The sequence below is a fragment of the Emydura macquarii genome, unplaced genomic scaffold (genome assembly GCF_026122565.2).
Source record: "Emydura macquarii macquarii isolate MOO-44397 ecotype Brisbane River unplaced genomic scaffold, CSIRO-AGI_Emac_v2 contig_2897, whole genome shotgun sequence".
Classification (NCBI taxonomy): Eukaryota; Metazoa; Chordata; order Testudines; family Chelidae; genus Emydura; species Emydura macquarii.
In genome coordinates, this window is record NW_027133034.1 from 13248268 (window position 1) to 13266512 (window position 18245).

Genomic DNA, 18245 nt, shown 5'->3' on the forward strand with positions numbered 1-18245 from the left:
TTTCAAGAGCCTTAAACATTAACCCCCTGACATTTACACCAACAGTTCATTCATTCATTGAGACTCTGAACATTCCTCTGTCTAGTTGGCTTTGCATTTTCTAGTTGGAGAATGTTCAGAGAAAGCTACCACAGAGGCCTGGACTTTTGTCTAGTAATCTAAATTAAACTTGAAGGATCTTTCTTGCATCTCTACATCTGACCGGTAACACTCTGTACTATACCACAGACAATTCATGACTTCTTCTTCAGGCTCACTAGAAGTTTATATGAGATCTGCCAGCTTTGCACCCAAGACACAAGTCATTGATTGGTTCTCGTGGTCACCCAGGCCCACAGCTAAAACCATCTCTCTGTATCTCACAACTATAAACCTATCTTCTGAAGCTATCTCCTTCGTGTGAGAGGAATGATAGACTCCATCTATTGGAAGGTAGATTTCAACAAAGGGAGTTTGTCCCACCCCTTCACTTTGTCCTAGTTTCTTCATCTGGAGGACTGGACCATACAGCTCCGTAGTTGCTGTATGATGTTCCTATATGTTGTGTCTAAAACTAACTGTGTCTCTCTGTTCTACTGGTACAGCACCTCTGACCTCAAGGAGCTATGCTTGCACTCAGAGGGGCATGAGCTGTTTGTACCACTTGCATACATACATTACATGGCTATAAGGTAAGAATTCATACTCTCTGTGCAGTTTGTTGGGTCGTCCCTATCATGTCTGGTTTTCTACCTCCATAATTAAACAGGACTGATTGAGTGTTAGTTTGTGTTAAGTTTTATCTTTAAATCAGAAACTTTTTTTAAAAAAAGAAATCTTTAATAGGTTTTATTTACTTCATTCCAGTAGCAATAACTCAAGCTACCTACTGTCTCCCATTGCCAGACTTCAATTCACTGCAAACTCCCCTGTGCTCACTTTGGTTCCTAACTTTTTCAGGGCCCCATTTTTCTGAATACCATGCAAAATTCTTTGGTTCACAAATAGCTCAACTTAGTGTTACCCACACAATCTAGGGCACTCCGCCTATACCCTACCAAGGGCTCAAGGTGTGATTCACTCAATGTAGGAACCCTTACCCTTTCCCTTCCAAGGGCCCAGGGCATAAGGCACTTACCCTTATCCACAGGGCTCAGGGAGAATTTGGTCAGTTTAAGTACCTGTCCTTACCTTTTCCCTTGCAACTCAGGGCTTTACAGGTCCGTGGGACCTTTTACGAGTGAAAGAGCCTTACACAGATGTGCTCTAAACATTTATTTATTTGCAACACACACAGAATACATATGCCAAGCAAAGCTATTATGCTCACCATTCCCAATATATAGACAAACTTCACCCGATGGCCAGTCAGGACTCACTCATCTGGGGGTTCCAGCAATACCTCTGCACATCATGATCATGCAGAGAGGTAAACATTTTAGCAGCTTAATGTTGAACTGCAGTCCGGTGATGATTTCCAAAGAGCATTGTTTTTTATCTACATTATATAGGTAAAACTAGATACCTCTTTTAACTCTACCAAACTTCTCACATTGTCTGATACTCCCAGTAACAAATTTTAACTAGTCACGCACTGGCACCTATATTTTCTTCTTCCTGCCCAATTTTTTTTTCATTTTATTTTTTATGCCCAAATTGTAACTTATTTATGACCCTCTGTTTGTGCAGATGGTCAGCATAAATTCGCTGATCAGAGCTTATTTTATTTATTTACCATTTGTTGGGGGGAGGGGATTGTATTCTTCTGAAAACCTCCCAGCGCCTGGGTGTCTACTTTAAAACCCTGGGTGGTTATAACTCTTGTTAAGGACATTTCTGAGGTGGGAGTGCTTTATCAGCAGCAGTGCATTCTTCTCCCCCTTCTCCCCCCAATTTTAGTGGTGAACTCCCTGAGTTTCACCCAAGACTGGTCAAGGCTAGTTTAATATGGGGATGGGTTCAGTTCCAGGCCTATGATAGAAATTAAGATGTAATTCCCTTGCTCTGTGACTTTCCATTCCAGGAAAGTCAGCTGGAGAGTCACTGACCATGCAGCCATATTTCTTGAAATCCTTTCATTTACCTGCTGTGTGGGTGACAGCCAAACAAGTGACCAACCTGAGCATTACAAAAAACAACCCCACATAAAACATATTTTAATTATTATTTTTGCTCACTGATGCATTAATTTACAGTAGTTTTAATTCAATTTTTTTAAATGACAGGCTTGACGTAACATTAATTTGAATTTCCACTAGGATGGTGGTGAAACACTGGAATGGGTTTCCTACGATCGTGGTGGAATCTTCATCCTTATAGGATTTTTAAGGTGTGGTTTGACAAAGCCCTGGATGGGATGATTTAGCTGGGGTTGGTCTTGCTTTGAGCAGGGGTTGGACTAGATGATCTCCTGAGGTCCCTTCCAGCCCTGATCTTCTATGATTCTATGAATCTTGCTGGCCATTATGTTATAAGGCATTTTTGCTTTCAGTGTAAGAAATTTATTATTATGCTACCTGATTCTATTAGCCAATGGGAATTTTTAAAATGAGTTTAACAGGACACTAATTGAATCTCTACTCTTGCTTTCAAATCTCTAAAGTTCTAAAACAACATGCAATCTGTAGTCCACTAATAGACAAAGTCAGCCTGGAGCACAAGTTGCCTACTTCCTCCCCTGATCTGCTAGGTAGCTGGTCTGTGGAATGGGTGGAACCAGAATATCCAGGAAATATTCTGATTTAGTGCACCTAGTGTGAGTGCTATAGAAACTCCAGCTAATTTTGTAGGTTGCCCTTCTTTGGAGGAAGATGATGGTACTGCCACATGCACCTATGCACACACATGAGGAACATGTGTGTGAATGAAGTCCACTGCATTGAACATTATTCCAATTAGTACATTTATTTACTCAGTTTTTTAGATTCTAACTTTGAGACATTCCAGCATTAAATCTAATTATGCAACACAAAATATGAAAATAGTACATTTACCTGGGCAGAGGAACTTGGAGATGCACTGCAAAATCTGAATCCAGATTTCCATCCCTTTCCCCTTCCTCCCCTCAAAAAGACATTGATTTTGGCTCATCCCATGATTTAAATGGGAGCATACAAGAAGTTCTAATCTGGATTTTGAGGAACTTTGGATCTGAGGCTTTGACTGAGCCTCATCTCATAAAAAAGGAAGGGGGAAAAGCTATTGGAATATTCATAGAAAATCGACAAGATGAGGAGGCAAATTTGGATTTAGTCCTAGCTTTAATCTACTTGAAAAAAGAACTTCCCCCACTGTAAAACTCTATGCAGCTGCATAAAGAGAAATCAATTGAATTGATTTTTGAGAGACTTGCTGTGCTGCTGCCATTTCAAAACTCAGTTAATGTTTAGTGATAAGGTCATTAGAGTGACCAACAGAATAGTTTTACTAAAGACATAAAAATTACAATTTTGCACCATGCAATTTCAGAGAAATGACTTTTTTAAGTGTAAAACACTTGGTGGTATGAATCCACAATATGCAAATGTGCATTTTGAACCATTGTATTAAAGAAGTTAGTCTATCACTGTTGTGTGGGGGATTTACATGGCTAGTTTTCATTAATGCTAATGGACTGAACTTTTGCTATGCATTCATAACATCTAATGTAATGGTCCAAAAACAATTTACAATAGCTGGGGAGCAGCCACTCTCCATGGCATCAAGCTACCTTAAACATGCTGGATTTTCCAGCTGTCTCGGTCAGCAGATTTGAGGGAAAATCCTCCATAATGAATCCCAGGGAGGATTCAGGGAAGCTTGGGCATGGTACAATGGGGATGGGTTGGGCACTCGGCTTCCACATAAAGGCCATGGACTTCCAGAGTCCTGAGGTTTCCTGGCAGGCCTTGGAGTACTTGGAGTTAGAAGGGCCATGCTCTGTGTTGATTACGATATTGTGAAGAATTGCACATAAACAATCTTAATTATAAGTTATTTTTTGTGTGGGGAATTTCCCTTTAAAAAAAAAATGCATGTAAATGCGGAGACAGAAGACCCACAGTTGAAGACTGGTTTGAGGGGCTTTGCCAAAAAGTGAGACAGGGGAACCAGTCAAATAATCATATATCCTTCACTTAAGACTTTCTCCATTGGGTGTGCAAAGTGTAACCATTGCTCAGCTTAGTCCAACACTCACACGTCCATTATTTATGGCCACACAAGTTATTCTCCTAGTTGTACTCATTCTCTATATACTCAGACTCAGACGTCTCTGAAGATGTCTTCCCATCCATCCTTTTTAAAAATATATATTTGACCTCTCTCTTGAGAACTATTTTTCTGCTTTCCTGACTTTGTACCTATTTTTGTCCATCTTTTCCCTTCTGACATTGTGCTGTATACCTTTTTCTTTCCGTTTTTCTCTTGTGCTTTCTAGTAAAAACACTTCACATTTTTTTTGCACCATTCACCATCTTTTATCTGGTAACATTATTTTTTATTATTATGGACTCTTATTATTTGTTATTATGTACTCTTCACTGACCCATGTTATTAACAAAGGATCAATGTACTTAATATTATGTACTAAATATTTCACATAAAGGACATATCAACTGTAGTCCTCCATCTGTGGACTAAGTGAGAGCTCACTTGATTAAGCTCTTTATCTTCCCAAATGTCTTTCAGCCAATCCAGTTTTTCAGTGGCTTGTACCTCACTTTAGCAGATATGCTACATACACACATTCTTTGGTTTGTTTTGATTACATACTACTTTCAATTAGCTTGGTTTTGGCAATATATATGTAAGTTCTATTCTGCTGACACCTGTTTTCAGATCCAGTTTTTCTCATAAATTACACCATGATTTTACAAGCTACCCGTAACCTCAGCAAAATCTGAATTTGTCAGTCAAGTGATTTTCATCTGGGATTTGACGGAGGCTCATACATTAGCTGAGTTGTTTATTTCATGTTTGGAAGATAGTCACAAGAAAAGTGATGTCAAAATTTAAAGAAATATTAGCTCATTATTTACTATTTTATATAGTAATAATAATCAGTAGCTTTGTTTTTGTGGGCAATGGAAATTAGATCTTATCTTTACTTCAACTCTACTCCCAGGAGCTGAATAAAACTTGCCTACTCTTAATCCATTTTTGGAAAGTATTCTCAATATTAATTAAAGGTAGGCCATCTAATACTGTATCTGATGAATTTGAGCCTACAAATGAACACTCAAAGGTGAATCAGTTATTTTACTTATTCTGCCCTATCTTAATTTTTTTTATATAAAAATGATAATGACTCCACTTCAGCAAAGAATTTCAGCACATACTCAATAAGTAATAATCCCATTGACTTCAAGTTAGGCACATGCTCAAGTACATTGGTGAACTGGGGCCTCCATGATGTGTGTTATCATATTATTCTCATATATTATCATGTATTATGTCATATATAATCAATATGTGATGAATAGATATAAGTAGAATAGGAGTAGGGTGACCACCCATCCCAAATTGGGCAGAACAGTCCAAAAATGCTGAGTTCAAGTGTTGGTCCTGGGCTGAATAACTCCAAGACAGCATTTGTCCCAGATTCCCTGTGGTGCCGCTCCATGCCTACCTGAGGCTGAAGTGTAGGGCCAACTTCTTCCCAGTGGGGGGAGGCTGAGGTGGGCAGCTGAGGTGGGCCTTAGCCCTCACCCACCATGAGGCCATGCCCCCTGCTCCTCCTCTCCCCCTCAAGACCCTGCCCATGGCCAGGTCAGAAGCCCAAGACAGGCAGTAGTAAGAGCATCCCAGGGAGCCTGGGCTGCTGTGGGGAGGCCCAGACCTTTCACCTCCCTTGGGTGATGCACCCCAGGGACACAGACCAGGGGCTGCTCTTGGGCATCCTGATCCCCTGTCCAGGGCAGGTGGAGAGTCCACAGATCCCCACAGTGGCTCTGGTTTACAGCCAGTCCAGGGGGTGGAGCTTGAGGGAAAGAAGGGGAGCAGGGATGGGGCCTCAGGAGAAGAGGCGGAGCAAGGGTGGGTTCACAGAGGGGTGTGGGGCTCCTGCATGTTGCTCACTTTTGTCTTTTGAAAAGACTCCTAGATAGGAGTATAAGACTGACAAATGATGAGTGTGTATTAGGCATGTAAGTAAAGTGAGGCTGTAATGCAAGGCCTGCAGGCAAAGGCCTTTAAGATTTCAGCTTAACCATACTAGGCCTCAGGCTTAAGGAGACTTGACATGAATGTCTGATCCTATTCCAGAAAACCCACATGATTAGTGTAAAGGATGTTCCAGTAGGTGATGTTATGGAAAATATGACACAATGTACCATCCAGACCACAAGACATCTGATTGTGACATCATGTAAAGTTCTGTCCTGACCATACGTCACTGTGCAAAGAAGTTGACATAAATGTTAACAAGATGTTAATAAGAAAAATGGGGAACTAAGAGGAAAAACCTGTGAAAAGTGGGGCACCTCAAAATTTATGGGGTGTGGAAGTACAGATAAGGAAAAGAAGGACTGGAACCCTCATGAATATGGTGTGGTCAGAACAACAAGATAAAAGAGGTTCCCAGATGGGGCTAAAGTGGGTAGAGTCCAAGGGGAGGCTTCATTGGATGACTCCAGCAAGAACCACCCCTGTATCAATGATCATCTGTTGAGAGATCCACCAGACTCTTTAATATCTTTGGGTATTATATGTGAACACGACATTGGCTATTGCTTTGGCTCTCTCAAGTGGTGTAGACGCATATGTGAGTGTAACTTATAATACAAACAAGATTTTGTACTTGTAACTGTGTGTGATGGGGTGGACTAGGTCCAGAGGCTCCCTGATGGAGGCCTCAGGGTCCTGCCACACCCATCCCAGGAAAGATCAGTGGAGCTAAGTCCTCGTAGTGGTCTAGAAAGTCTGCAGGTCTAGCCAATCAGAGGCTGCAGGTAGCATCCAATCAGAGCCAGGAAGGCCATATAAAAAGGAGTTGCAGAGCCAGAGATAGGCAGTTCCTTGCTGGAGCTAGACGAGTGCAGATAGAATCATAGAAGATTAGGGTTGGAAGGGATCTCAGGAGGTCATCTAGTCTACCCCCCTTCTCAAAGCAGGACCAACTTCAACTAAATCATCCCAGCCAAGCTATGATGGTGCTACTGGATGACCAAAGGGAAATGCAGCACAACAGACAGCTCAATGATGGCAAGGAGCAGTGGAATGAGAAAGAACTCCTGGTTGGCTGTGGGCTTGCACACAGAAGAGCCCTGAGCTAAGTGTGAAGCTTTGAAAAAGGGCCGTTGGGAAGTGACCCAGGGAACTGAAGGCGGTTTAGTTAAAGGGCGATGTCTGCATGTGACTGCTATTCTTAAGATCCCTGGGCTGAGGCCTGGAGTAGTTGGTGGGCCTGCGTCCTCCTCCCTCCATTGACCATTGGGGAAGTGAACCTACAGTTGAACTGTGATATACTCCCAGAGGGGGATCTGAACTGTTAAGAGGCCCAGCTAGAAAGCTGGGCTGGAACAGATTAAGAGGGTGAAACCATTGCCTCTAGGGAGGAAGCCTGGGCGGGGATAGCCTGATACCAGGGCTGGGACTATTTAAAGACCGCAGACACCCCTGACCAGAAGGGATGCTCATTAGAGGTGGGTGACATGCTATTGCACTGTGTGGTCACTGTATTTGTTCTTTGGGAGACACTTAGGAGCACACAATCTAAGACAATTGTGAAGGGTAACTTTCATACTATTGATCTGAAAACTGTAGAGCAGAGGAGCCAACCTCACTCCCTAAGGCTACTATAGTTTAACACAGAACTATCAAGTACATTTTTCAATAGAGGCTACACCACAGTTCATTTTTAGTGAATGTCCAGTAGGGTGTAGAACAGAGAACATATATTAGGTAAAAATGTAGAAAATCTGTACGTGGTTTGCAGGAACAGGAGTGGATACAGAGGCAAGAGAGGTGATCTGTTTAGAGGAAATAATATATTGATTCAAAGAAACACACAAACATTTAACAGAGGAAGCCCAAATGTTTAAAAGTGACAGATTATTCTGGTGTGCCTAGCTTGGGACACCTTAATGGGGTTTGATTTTTAGAGAGTGGATATTGAAAATCAGAGTTCACTAATGTGTCTCAGGTTGGGGATCAAAAACCAAGATCACTTATTAGAATTTAGGCCACTGTGCCTAATGTGAATGTTGGTAATATGTTGATAAGCTGATGTTAAGAAATAAGGGGGTTGGGAAACATCAGCCTATATCCTCTTCTCCAGATGGTTCATTTTCAGATTCACTGACAAGTTTTCTTTTAAATTAATAATATTTCTTAGGGGTTTCTATGCAACAGTCACATCCCAAAATAAAAGTGTTGAATCGTGCTCTATCTACAGCTTTACTGGAGAAAGATAATTATGGAAAATCCTTAATCAGGAAAGCATTTCTTACCCAACATTTAATCCCTTCCATTTTTGTTGACTTGCAGGACTCTAACTTAAGTATTCTCTCCTATCTTTTTCTTTGAAGTGCAGTCAAAATGCTTTTTGTCCCTGGAGTCAGTAAGCAAAGAAATTCATATACCTCAGGAGTAAGGAGACCTTTGTTGGGTTTTTGCAGAATCCAGCAATGCCATACTATGTATTGTGATGTTCCTTAATATCCAGGTCTAGAAGAGCAGGGATTTAATTTTTCTTAGAATCCACAAGCAGCAGAAGATCATTCTCCACCTGGAATCCCCAGATGGATGAATAAGTACCAAGTAGATTTGTGAATGCTTGTGAATAAGCAGCTCTAATTCCATTTGTTGCTGTTCATGTGACGGGGAGGGAGGGAGGCCACATGTGCTATTCATTATGCACAATATTTGAGTACCTTACAATGCATTCATTTATCTTAATTTTTACCAATCTATAAAGCAGTTATAATATAATAGCTAACGTCAAAAGGGTTCTGTGCAGTTGTGACGGCCATCTAGGTAAATCCAGTTGCATCATTCAGCACTAATATGAGGACATGTCTGTTCTACTGGTTAGCTGGAATTCAGTAACCAAGGAAACCTCATTAGTCTTTGTAGAAGACTCTACAATAAATCTGTGCAATATTTTTAAGCATAATTGTTTGAATTGCTTCCTAGTTAAAATATGCCAAATACACTGTCAATCTTGTTAGGATGTCCTTTCATTACAGTCTATTCTACAGGCTGTAATATACAAGGTGATAAGCATCAGTTTAAAATCTCTAAAATGAAAAGAGAGCTTAAAGCACAAAAATGTTTGTGTTCTTCAATTACATCCAATTTTTAATCAATTGGTAAGAGCTGCCCATTTCTTCCAACCTATGTAGCTGCCAATTAGCTGTTGAGACTTATTATAAATATACGGGTAATAAGAGAACTGAGAATAGAAATGGGGTCTAACATCTGTATAGAATTACCCTGTATAATTAGTAGAGCTGGTCAAGTAATTTTTGGTGAATAAATTATTTGACAAATTTCACATTATGACTCATTATGACTCATATTTAATATTCTCCCACCCCAATAATCATACTTGTAGGGCCAAACTCTACTCTAATTTAAAGTGATGTAATTTCAGAGTATCTCAATTGATTGAAGTGGAGCTCTACACTCTCTGGTGTAGCATAGCAGAATTTTTGCTTAGTAGTGTTTAATTTTACTTGGTCTTCCAGCTAATTTAAGATTTTAAAACTCACCACAAATTAATGGATGGATATGGTTGTGGTGTTGACATGGGATAAATCACTACAGAAAGCAAGCACAGTACATTCCATTCTCATCAATATAATTCAGATTTCATCTTATTCAAGGCTGCTGTATATGATTCATTCTGCTTTTTAGGTTTTATTATTATTATTATTTATTATTTATTAGTGAGATGATTAATGGGGTACCAGGACAAGTGCCCTGTTTTATTACTTGGCCAGGGTGAAATTGCCTACAAGACTTTATAAAAGAACCAGGTTATATTACCAAGGAAAATGCCATGCTGCCACTATTATATTACAAGTATATTACAAGATGTCCTGATCTTCTCTTTTTCTCTGTCTAAATTATTAAAAAAAAAAAGTAAAATCTAGTGAAGTACTCTGTAGTATAGATGGTAACGTGCCTGTTTTATATTTCTAAGGCTTTAAGTCCACTGTTGAGATAATATTTTATTGACTATGTCAATATCTATGAAGGTATCATGAGTCTAGGTCATGTTGCTAGATTTGAAGTGCACTGGAGCTGCCTAGCCTCTTGCTTTTGACCATAGGCCCAGATTTTTTCATTTGTTCTCTGGCTTCTCAGGCTCCTTCTCTGTATCTCCATCTTCTGGCCTGCTGCCGAGATGGATGGGATCAGTGGCTGAGATTCCTGGCCAATCAATCAGTGCCTTCTTTGCTGTCAGCTCCTGCCCTCTTTTCTGCTGAGATACCTAATGGAATGGAGGAGGAGCTCAGGGCTAGAAGCTTGGAGAAGCCAGCAGGGCAAGAAGCAGACAGTGGCCCAGGGTCTAACAGATTGACAAACTTGGGAGAAGAGGATTAATGGACTGTGGTGAAGGACAGAGTTGACAGGTGAGCAGATTAACTGAGGAAGAAAGAAATATAATGCATTTTTGAGGGGAGGGGAGATTGTTGAAAGGAAGGCAGAAAATTGATGGAATACAGGGGGAAGGCACAGTCACTTCCAAGCTCTATCCTGGGTCGTGAGTTTCTCTGTCATCCACATTGCATGTGAGTGGCTATAAGCCATGCCCAGCCCATTGACATCTACATTGTCTACCAATACTCAGCATTTAGTAAAAAGATTTAAACGACTCTTTGCTGAGGAGGTCAAAGGTCAAATCCTGCAGGCTATACTCGAGAAAATCTTTCATTGAAATGAATGGGCATTTTCCCTGTCATAGAGATGAATTAGTACCACAGAATTTGTCTCTAATAATAACTAATCATTTTCTAATGTGACTGTATAGATAACAAGCTTTCAAATAGTTAAACAGTTTTTTTTTAAAAAACATTTGAAGTGTCACATAAATATTAGCAGCTGCTTATTCTCAGGCACAAAACATGTGTATTGATTTAAATGTAACTTTATTGTGTGTATTTGCTATTTTCTTTAGTTTTTCCACTGCTAAAATATAATAAAATATGTGAATTAAAATATAAATCAAAATCACTCTTTAAACTTCTTGAATCTAAGTTGCTGCAATATTGCTTAAAAATGGAGCACAATCAGAGTTGCAGGTTAACTTCAGTTATAAGTGCTATTAATTGATAAAATGTGATTTATCTTTTATTTCTAAACTAGGAAGTGGCATTAATAAAAGAAAGCAGCAGGAAATGAAGGTCATGAAGCTCTTATTCCCAGTGCACAAAGGATATGGAAGATTGAGAATAATGTCTTTAATTTCTAGAGTATATAAAAAGTTTCAGACATAAATTGAACATGACAAATGTTGGCATTTTTCCCAATTTTGCAAAAAAGTAAAAAGAAAATGGCTTTTGCTGGTGAAGCTTCACAAGTAAGAAGACTATTTTTTTCCCCCTAGCAGATAGTGTTTTATGTTTTGAGAAAATGGCTGTAATATTCTCAGAAGGAAAAAGAAGTTAGACAACTGAGAAAAATATTATGTTTGTTTGTGAAAGTTCTTTAAAACAAACAAAGTTATCAGACCTAGGACTACAAAATATATCACAAATCCAAAACCAAATGTTTTTTTCCCCTTCTATATAACTTCTAACATTTCTACTAGATTAATCATAATACTCTTGTGTTCTTAGGGTGAGTGACAACAGCATTGGAATATTTAGTGAACCATATCTTCAGAACACTATATAAACGCACTTCATTTTCACAACACCCCTATGAAGCAGAAAAGTATTAGTATCTCAATTTTTCAGAGGGGAGAAACTGAGGCAGAGAAGTCCTTTGGCAGGGCCAGAGAGCAAGTAGTGGCAGAGCTATAGTTAGAATTTAGGAGCTCTTACAGTTGCTTCCAGGCCCTTGCTCTAACCAGTAGACAATGCATCTCCAAACATTGGTTTAGAATTCACAGATATATTTGGAACAGTTTTTTTAAAAAAATCTGATGATTATGGGTCCTTGATTCTACAGTGCACGGCTCGTGAGCAGGGAGGGATCTGTCTGCACAGAGCTCATTGCAAGCACAGGACCATGGAGTTTATGTTGAATGAACCATCCTTTAATATAATGTGTATATTTAATATATATATGTGTATTATTCAGTGTCTGAAAATTCCTATAAAACAGTGGGTGCACATAAAATTCATATTTATGCTCTTCAAGACGAGCATGATTTCTTGTCCAATTTTCAATCAAGGATGAGTTACATAATGAAAGTACATGAAAGTTTGTGATTGCACAACTTTTCTATATAACTATAGTTATTTTGTAGGAATTGCGAATAAAGCACAAGTTAGGGGGGAGTGTAAAACTGTGTGATGTTAAAAGGTATTGCTGGCTGAATTCTTCATTAATAACAATATTGGTTATGAATTTTGCCTTTTTTTAGTTAGTAACTGATCCCAAATTTCTTCTAATGTAGTTGCTGAAGAGTTTGTATGAATAATTTTCCAAGTTGTTCACAAACTTCCTACTTTGACAATCTCTTGCCTTTTGTGGTTGATCATTTAGGTCATATGCTATTATTTGTGCTCATTGGTTGGATGACTACAATATTTTAAAGAGACTCACAAAAAGCAAATAAAAGAAATTTAACTTGGCTAAAATTTGGGGTAAAGACACAGGTAAAATCTTATTCCCCTGAACTTGTTCATCTAACCTTTGTTCTAATGTTCAGTACTGTGTATGAACTATTGTTAGCTATGTTAGCCAATTTGCCTGTCTGTACAGTCACAACAATAATCATAGTTAACTTGTGTGTAGCATTTTTTGTTAACATACAAATTAAATGATCTTAACATCATGTGTATCAAACAGAATTTATACAGATGGCATTCATGTGTCAAAACACCCATAGTATTATTTGTCCCAGAATTTTATATCTATCGCCACCCTTTTAAACAACCTTGTGAACCTCTTACAAAGGTTTGATTTGATTTTCCAGCACACAGTGTCTGAAAAATGTTTAGGATACACTCTATAAGAGACCTCCAAAAATACTCTGGTGGAGTCTCAACCCTGAACAGATGTAGCTGAATTCAAAGGTGATATTTCCTTAAGACAGTTCAAAACAAAAAAGTTGAAATGAGAGACACCAAAGAGGATGGTAATGGTTTTACAGCAGATGCCATAGGTACCATTACAACTGCAAGATAGCATAAGATCACTTTTACTGAAGAAATTGTTATGAGGGTTAACAATTATAAATCTACCCCAAACACAACTGTAACGTTTATAGTGTAGGCTTCAGGCTACATCTGTTAAACATAAAAAAAAATAATTATACCATATAAACAATAATACTCTGAGAAAGTGCTTCTCTGTTAGGAGCTCTGGAAGCTAGTCAACACCATCTCTCTCTTTATTTTTTGCTACCATTGTTAGTAGCAGTTCATAAAGTTTTCTTCCTCCATTCTGCTTTACTAAACTAAATCAAACTGAGATGATGAGCTCAGAAATATATTCTTTCTTCTCATTCTGTGATTGCAATTTTATATCTAGTCAGGTGACTAGATAAAAATTCTAGTCTGTTAGACCAATGTGAGGTACCTTTTTTATTTTATTTTGTAGCTCCAGTGTTTATTTTTGTCCTGATGAAGAAGGTATGACCTCTGCCTCTGGCCATTGTGATTGGCTAACTGAAAAGAACCGTCCCATAGTGCAGTATTTCCTGTTACGGAAAGGAAATAATTGAAATACATTTTATATTATTATTAATTTACTTTTTATCACCATAGTGCCTAATTTTTTTCATTTTACAGTTTCATTTTACATTTTTTTCATTAAAAGGTCAAAGAATCCATAGCTTAAATTATCATGGGAGGCCTGAGTCTATTTTGAACCAAATGTAGAGCATTTTCTGTGTTGTTCAGTTCAACTGAATGTGCAATATTCAGCCAAATGTCCAAACCTGTGTTCAAGATCTGCTCAAATGTGGTTTCTATTATAATTTAATTACATAATCAGAAACTATGGACGAAACACTGCCTCTGTTGTGCGAGATGGTGGTGATCAAACGTGCAGATTATACACATTGGATTTGGGAAGTATGAAAAGAGGGGAGGAAATCTAACACTGTGTGCTCTGCCTGGTAGCCTGTCCACAAGAACAATGCAAGTGTGGTGTTTTGTAAGTTCAGCAGTGGGAAGGGTATGACTGATTGCTTGGGGATGGCAGAAAATGGATGGTTTGTGTAGGGTAGAAGCAGGAAGCAAAGTGGGAGGCTGGATTTCTTTGCAGATGCCTCCACATCTCTGATGTTGGAGCCAGGATTTCTCTTGGATGTCATTGCTTCATGTAAATACCTGGTCATTATAACCCCACCTGGTAATCATTTTTCCTGAGGAGAGCATGTGTTGGAAATGTCGCAAAGTTGAAACCTGACATGTTTTCTGTTTTCCATGCCATGTTTTCCATTTAGTTTTTCCCTTTCCATGCACTGTTCCATGAAAGAGGATGTGGTTTTTTTTCATGTTTTTTTCATATTTATCAAAACCAAATTACAAAATGATTTAAGAAAATAAGTGTAGAATATTTAACTTATTTAACTGTAACATAACATAATTATACACTTGGAATTTATGCAGGATACTGGTTAATATCTTTACCAAGGAATATCCAGTATTATGATTCCCATGTCAGCGGTAGCTTGCCATCTTGCATATGTTACAGTGTTTTGTATTACTAAATAATGCTGTGACCCTGCTGAAAATTACACATGTACTTACCTTAATGCACTATGAGTTCAATGCTGCTCTATTTGTAAAGTTAAGCACATCTTTGCAGGCCTTTGGTGTTTATGACTTATGTGCAATGTAACTAGTTTATGGTTGATTTGGGAACCATCATTTTAAATGTTATGACTTTTTCTGGTATAAAATATCAACAATAATGTTGCATTAAAATTTTATTTACATATATTCAGTGATTTTTTTAAAAACAGAAGACTAAACTAATAGGTTGATTTTAATATTTGATATTCAAATTAATTACATGTATATTTCAGTGGGTGATGTGAGATATATTGTTTTCTAAAGACTATAGATACTTCAGTAAAACTTTACTACTCAACCCATGAACAATCTATAATATTCTGGGTAGGTGGATAGAAGTAGATAGCTTATTAGCATGGCACAAGAGTGGTTCATGAACCCCAGCTTTCTATAATTTTTTTATCTTAACCTTAACCTAAGGGTGAGCATACAAGCATATTGTGCCAACATACTGAGAACAAGTTACATGTAGCCTGGATGTGTTAAATAGCAGGCACCACTGCTTCCCTTCCCCAAACATATTTTCCAATCCCATTTTTGGGCCAACTTCTTCCATCTCCCTTCTCACTTTCAAGCGAACCTTTCTCACTCTGCCAGTCTTGCTCTTTCTGCCCACATATCTCATAACCAGATGATTCTTCTTAATGGAGTTGCACGGAGATCAGTGGTAGGAAGTCTCTGCCAGCTACAGGCATAAGCAACCCAACCTGTCTTTTTCCTTCTTAGACTAAAGGAGTGAGAACTGACATCCAGAGGAAACTGTCTGGGGGTGAGTGTTAGGTTAACAACAGTTATGTTTGTATCTGTGACAATGGTAAACAAAGAAGAAAGCAATTTTTTCTGACAAACACTGAACAAGGAACTTTATTAGGATAAGAAAAACAGTAATATCCCCCAAGCTTCTTTTTCTTAATCAGAATATGAGACTACCCTCTCAGGTGTCTCAGTTAAACAGATTCCCTTGTATTCCCAAAATAACATTGCCAAAACACAACTCAGACTAGGGACAAAGTTAAATCTCTGCAACCCTATTAAAATCATGCTGTCGTTGAAATCAATTCAGGGCAGAGTTTTTCCTTTGCCTTTCATTTAGTTTGGGTTTGACCAAATACTGTTATTATGTGCCTTCTTCAGTTGTTTCCTTTAAAATGAGCATCATTAAGCACTCATATTTTCCTTTTTCAATTGATCACTGTGGTCAATCTACTTCATCATTTATTTTTTGAGCAGCTTCCTTCATTGATTAATTCTATAGATATCTCTTTGAACAAATAGTTGCTAGTTAATAAACTGAACTTATTATTTTAATTGTTTCATTCAAGCACATATTCACCATCAGTTCTATATCTTTTTAACTTCTAGTGCCATTTCTTGTTGGCTTGCTAGAGAAGAGTCATCCACTAGAATAATTATGCTCTACCCTGGGATTCTAACATGCTGTCAGGAATTCTGCAAAAGTAATTTCCCCTGTCGTAGTCTTTGCACTTTAGCATCCTTCTCACAAATCCATTGGTGGAAATTATTTAACTGATCCCAGGCTGGATTTCAGTGAATTCCTTTGTGTCCCATTGTAAGGTTGCAAATCTGTTATAAATATTCTAGTAACCTCTGTTACTCAGAAATGTTATTTGATGAAAGTTCTTTGTGAAAGACAGGGTTTTAAAAGTACAATTTTTTTCTGAAAGTTATGGCTAGTGATAAGACAGACATTATAACACCATTGAAGAGTAGCCAACTGTTAATCCATATTTATTTGTTATGTGAATATATTTATATGGAACATCTATGTAAATAAGAGCAGAATTTGGCCCAGTCAGTATAAATTAGATTTTTTTTGTTTTGTTTTGTTTTACATTTAAGACCCAGCAAGGCGAGAAAAACAGTAAAAGTATTGTGTCTGTACAGTAAATATTTAAAGATTCTGTAGTATGCACTTACTGTTTTAAAGGATCTAAGAACACCCTGAGTGACACATTAGTGGGGAAAACATTATTAGATGCACTAGCAGTGGGTGAAATCAAAACTGCAGGAGAAATGATGATAAAAAAACAGTGAGCAGGAAAATAGAGACGAAAGTAGTTGAGTGAGAATTGCCTCTGGCGGTGGTGAGATTGCAAGGTCAGTCCTGAGAAAATGGAATGAAACCAACCTGCCCCCTTCTAAAGTTAAGTGAGGCCGTAGCAGGGGTCAGAGGTAGGTGACAGCCTCTCTGAAGTTGATATGAAATGCTTATATCTACATGTACATATGTGTAACAATAATAGCAATCCTAGTAATTCATAGATAAGTCATTGCTAGCATTAGTTTAAAATTCACAGTAGTGAAATCAATATAACTGTTAAATTTGGGGTGGGACAAGCCAAGTATCACAACATTCAAGTTTCTCAGCAGATTAACACCCAACAGATAAACATATTTTTTGCAGAACTGGGTAGTTCAGTAGGTTACAACAGAAGCCTTTCGCTTTTGGGGACATGGGTAGTGAAATCCTGGCCTCACTGAGGTCAATAGGAGTTTTCTCATTAACTTCAATGAGGCCAGGATTTCCCCGCTGGGTTCACATTCAGAAATATGGTGCGTCATAAGGGGAATGTGAATTTGGTGTCTTGAAGCTTGTGCTACTACTGCCTGTGCTGTAACTGCTGTGTATGGCCTCAATTCAGCAAATATTTTAAGCATATGCTTAAATCTATTCCTGGCCATGAAAACACTGAAGCACACGTTTAACTTCAATTATGTGCTCAAATGCACTGTGCAAACACGGCCTAGAGAAGGAAATATAATCCTTGGGGCTTAACACATTTCACGAGAAATATCTCATACAGTAAAAGAATATTGCAAAAACACAGCAAAACAAACAACTTTCAAAGGGGTGATAATCTACACCACACTGAACAAGATTTTCATGGTAAAGGCAATCTTCCTTTTCAAAACACCTTTCTGTGTTTTGTGGTCAGACTACTGTAAACAGGACCTTTTCTCCCACCCCTACTAGGCAAACCACAGGGAGTCTGAAAGTACATACAATTTCCCTTCAAATTTTAGTTATTCGGACTTAATGTAACCTCACATTTAATTGCAAGTTGTGGGAAAATGGGTTTGTATTTGGCCACACTTTTTCTCTATGGAAAATGTTGTAGCTAGGCTAGGCTCTCTGAGTAGATGTTTTGCATATGTATTGTCTTTGTGATTATGGACTAATAAATTTAAAACGTACAGCAGAATAACAATACATTCTCGTTACTCTATTGTTTCTCATTTCTCTTTTTTATTTTTCCTTTAAATAATTTACTTTGTTTTTATCTGTGAGAGAACATGTAGGATAACAACCTTTAAAATACATACTGTATATTTCAAGACTGAGGC

At 38.2% G+C, this 18245-nt stretch overlaps 1 long non-coding RNA gene across 1 annotated transcript in view; it reads left to right on the top strand.

Annotated features, from left to right (window-relative positions):
- The window catches only part of LOC137166746 (uncharacterized), a 203447-nt gene that overhangs the window by 153418 nt on the left and 31784 nt on the right, over positions 1-18245 (top strand). The window contains exon 2 of the long non-coding RNA XR_010923788.1: positions 10270-10538. This is a non-coding gene — a long non-coding RNA (uncharacterized lncRNA). The remainder of the gene's footprint in view (positions 1-10269; positions 10539-18245) is intronic.